We start from the raw sequence: 4361 nt of genomic DNA, 5'->3' as shown, positions 1-4361 counted from the left end.
ACTTTGAGCTCAAGGGACACATTCTTGCGATGCTCAAAGACGTTCCATTTTCCGAAAAAGACCATGAAGACGCGTTTTAAAACATCTATGAACTATTGGACATTGAAATTTCTTCAATGTTCCAAATATCACGCGAGAAGTAGTGTTACTTAGAATGCTACCAGTAACATTTACATGAACGGCTAAAATCTGGCTAAAGTCAAGCTCAAGAAGAAGATAGCAAACTTCCAACAAAATTATGGCGAGTTTTTGTGTGAAGCATGTGAGAGGTATAAATGTATACTTAGAAATTGCCCCCAACATGATCTCAATGTGAAACAAGAAGTGTCTATCTTTTACAATGGGGTAAACGTTACAAAAAGACAAATCCATGACTCTCAATGACTAATGGAGAAGAAGGATCCGACTACAATGAAATATTTGATTGAAGACTTCGCAAAATATTCGCGCGAATACCACAACCCACAGGAAGATTTTACAAGAAGATGTGTCTTTGGGAAGGAAGCGAGAGACATCTTACATCATTGCCATAGTGGACCTACCGGAGGCCATCATGGAGCACAATACACGACAAAGAAAGTCTATGATGCGGGATTCTTTTTTGCCTACCATATTTGAGGATGCAACAACCTTTGTCAAGGAATGCAATTTATGTCAAAGATTGGGCAACATCTCTTCACACAATGAAATGCCTCAAAATATCATTCAAGTTTGTGAGGTGTTTTATATTTGGGGGATCGACTTTATGGGACCATTTCCGTCTTCACGAGGTAACAAGTACATATTAGTAGCGGTTGACTACATATCGAAGTGGGCGGAAGCGCAAGCTTTACCCACTAATGACGCATGTGTTGTCGTTAAATTTCTAAAAAAGTTATTTTCTTGTTTTGGCATGCCTAGAGCATTAACTAGTGATCGGGGAACCCACTTTTTCAATGAACAACTTAAAAAGGTGTTACAAAAATATGGTGTACACCATAAGTTTGCAACACCTTATCATCCACAAATAAGTGGAAAAACCGAAATAATAAATCGGGCACTAAAAAGAATACATGAAAGGTTGGGAGTAAGTAATAAAAAGGTAAGGGCGTTTTGAACTACATTTAAAACTCCAATTTGTACTACGCCTTATAGGCTAGTTTTTGGTAAAAGTTGTCAGTTAGTGGTTGAAATCGAACACAAAGTATTTTGTGCCTTGAAGAATTGTAACTGTGATTTAGCCAAATTGCGTACTAACAGTTTAATGTAGATGAATGCCTTGGAAGAGTTAAGAAATGAAGCATACACTAACTCTCTGATTTATAAGGACAAAACAAAGAAATGGCATGATGCTAGGTTAAGAGAGAATAATGATTTCGAACTCGATCAAAAGGTCCTACTTTTGAACTCAAGGATGAAGCTTTTTTCTGGGCAAATTGAAGACATGTTGGTATTGACCACTCATGGTCAAGGAAACCTTTCCACATGGAGCAATTTGTAACATCCCAAAAAAATCGTGGTAAAATTTTCATTTTCGAAACCAATCCAAAAACCATAAGTGTTTACAAAAACATAGTTTCCAAAAGTCATAACACGAATCAGAGTATCCCAAAATCAAATCTCATAAAAACCCAGGAGCATATGCACGATCAAGACTTTGCCTTGCCCCTATCATCTGATGTGCCTGAAACCATAAAATCAAACTTTATGCCAATGCTTAGTGAGTTCCCCCAAAGTACCACACACAACCATACATATACAACATGCATGGATGAGCCTTCAACATAACTGGACCGCCTTGTAGGGCCTATTGCCTATCTGGACTGCTCTCAGAGTCTTTAGCCTGACTGGAGCGCCTTACCGAGCCTACAACCTATCTAGACCGCTCTCTGGGCCTTCTCCGTGACTGGACCGCCACGCATCGCTACAGTCTATCCAGACCACCCCGCGTATCTTGGCCATCAGCACAAAGCAGGACCATATCAACCAAACAATAAGAATAATATGCCAATATATACAGTAAGATTCAATAAATACAGGTAATCATACATCTACCAGTCTAACGTATATCCAGCGAATACATGTAATCATACAGATCTACCTGTCTAACAAATAACTAACATAGCATCATTCTATATACCAAGATACATAATCCAGCAGGCCGACATTGGTGCCTTTAACCCACAAGTATAGTGGGGAAAACTCACGTAAATCACAAAGCCGACTAAAACCCAGCTCAATGTCATGCCGACCACAATTAACAGCTCTCTCTGCCAAAGATGGGTGTTAAACACCTCCTAACAATTGACACAAGGTAAACCCTAAGTCTACCTCCCAAAAATAGAAATTTGACATAAAGTCAACCCATACAAAATGTCAACGGTCAAAGTCAACGGCCAATGTTGACTTTAGTCAACCGCCACGTCATGGCCTTCCTTGGCTACGTCGTGGCCCTCATGTGATCAAACATGACGGGAAATTCCCAGTCGCCATGCTGTGACGACCTATGGCCATGCCATGGGAGCTGAGATTCCAACAACTTAATGGATTAAGCTGTTTTCTTCGATTTCAAGAGCTCCAAAGCTCAGATATGGTCCATTCTATGGTCTAAATGGATAAAGTTTAAAAACTTTATCCATTAAGACTCCTAAAGAGATTAAGATCTCCAACCCTAGGTCCAAATAAAGCTAAAGACCATAATGTCTTAACCATGTAGCCCTTAATTTGAAAAGTCCTTAACCCAACCACTCTAGAAGGGTTTTCTGATACCAGATCTATCGTAAACGTGGAAGCTTTTTGGACATGCATATCAATACATGTCTAGAATCCATTTTAGGTCAAAATGGGCTAAAATGACCAAAAATGTTGTTAGATTAAGAACCCTCAACCAAAACCTAGATCTATAATATATGTTGCTCATGGGAATCATGAGAGTCATAAAGTTGCCAACTTTATGAGTTCTTTCCTTCCAAACTTGCTCAAACATGAAGGTCATGGGTCAATATTCAAGATCTGACCACTTTAAGCCATAAATCAAGGAACTTGGGCACTTGCAAAGGTCCATAGATGCCCAAACGAGATCTTCACTTCAACCAAGAAGCACCAGAATCCTTTCCAATGCCTCTTCATTCTTCATAAGCACCCAAGGTCACCAAAATGGACTCACAACTCTCAATGAGGAATTAGGGTTAGGGTTTCTAAAACTTGAGGGTGATGGTGACTGATAAGGAACCCTAAAATGACTTAGAGGGGTTTAAATACAATGCAAACCCTAAAAGAATTGTGGGATTGGGCCTGGACAACTGCAACGTCGTGGAAACCTTTGGACATGCCATGACGATCCAATAATACAGACAATCCATTTAACAATTGCCACGTCGTGGCCCTCCTTGGCCACGTCATGGCACATGATTTTCTCCAAAACTTAATCTTTAGTCCCTGATAAAAGTAAGCTTAACCAATCTGGAACACAGGTGTTACAATTCTCCCCCACTTAAAGTAGATTTCATCCTCGAAATCGCTCCTTACTATACGCCAGGCTATTCAGACAATCCCTCCAAAATCCCGATCCGAACTAAGAAGTCGAATCATACAGGCGATCGACTTCCCATACTACAATTAAAACCCAATCTTAGTGAAACTCACATACCCGGACTAATAATGATTCCTTGACCCACTAACTTTATCCAATGAAGAATAACCATCACTACTCTGCCTGAAATCTGTAAATCTATTACCTTGTCTGACTCCCAGACAAGCAAAACCATCCCGGAACACAATCAATATGACTTTACTTCACAACCCAAACCACAGGGAACCCTTTTGACGGCGAATTATTTTGCTGATACCACTAGAAAATACAACCTCTGACTATTCACTGTTGTTTAACCCTCCACTTGAAAACAAAAGGCGACTCCCAACACGAGTCTCAACTAAATAACTATTGTAGTGGAACACAAACAACGTCAACATATTCCATAAAATCCTTTTAACCACTTCAAAATCAAGGCATCTTATAAAGAAAACTCGAGAGACCACTCGGAAATCCACAGCTGCCAACCAACAACCCAATAACTTGAAAATACTTAATCGCAATGACCATCTTTCTCTCTATAACTGTAAGACCCAACTTCCAGTGAGAACCACACAATTGGAAACTCTCAAAACTACAACCACAAACCAACTCCATCAATATACTTCATGGAACCGGGAACCCATCAGTTCTAAACTTCATAAACCATACTCTAAGACTGATGATCACCCATTCGTTGTACCTAACGTAGTCCATGACTAGGAATACCAACAAAACATGCGGAAATAATACTCAAAACATATCGATCGTGAATTTCACTTAATCCCAAATCCGGAAATTATGCCCAAAA

At 39.6% G+C, this 4361-nt stretch overlaps 1 non-coding gene across 1 annotated transcript; it reads right to left on the bottom strand.

Annotated features, from left to right (window-relative positions):
* Positions 1 to 201: 201 nt before the first annotated feature.
* LOC145141669 (small nucleolar RNA R71) lies at positions 202 to 308 on the bottom strand. The gene has a single exon (XR_013722863.1). It is a non-coding gene; the product is annotated as a small nucleolar RNA R71 (small nucleolar RNA).
* Positions 309 to 4361: the final 4053 nt, after the last annotated feature.

The sequence above is a fragment of the Lactuca virosa genome, chromosome 9 (genome assembly GCF_052849685.1).
Source record: "Lactuca virosa cultivar CGN04683 chromosome 9, Lactuca_virosa_CGN04683_v6, whole genome shotgun sequence".
NCBI classification, from domain to species: Eukaryota; Viridiplantae; Streptophyta; class Magnoliopsida; order Asterales; family Asteraceae; genus Lactuca; species Lactuca virosa.
Note: the sequence above shows the minus strand (reverse complement) of the source record. Positions and strands in the feature narration are given on the sequence as shown.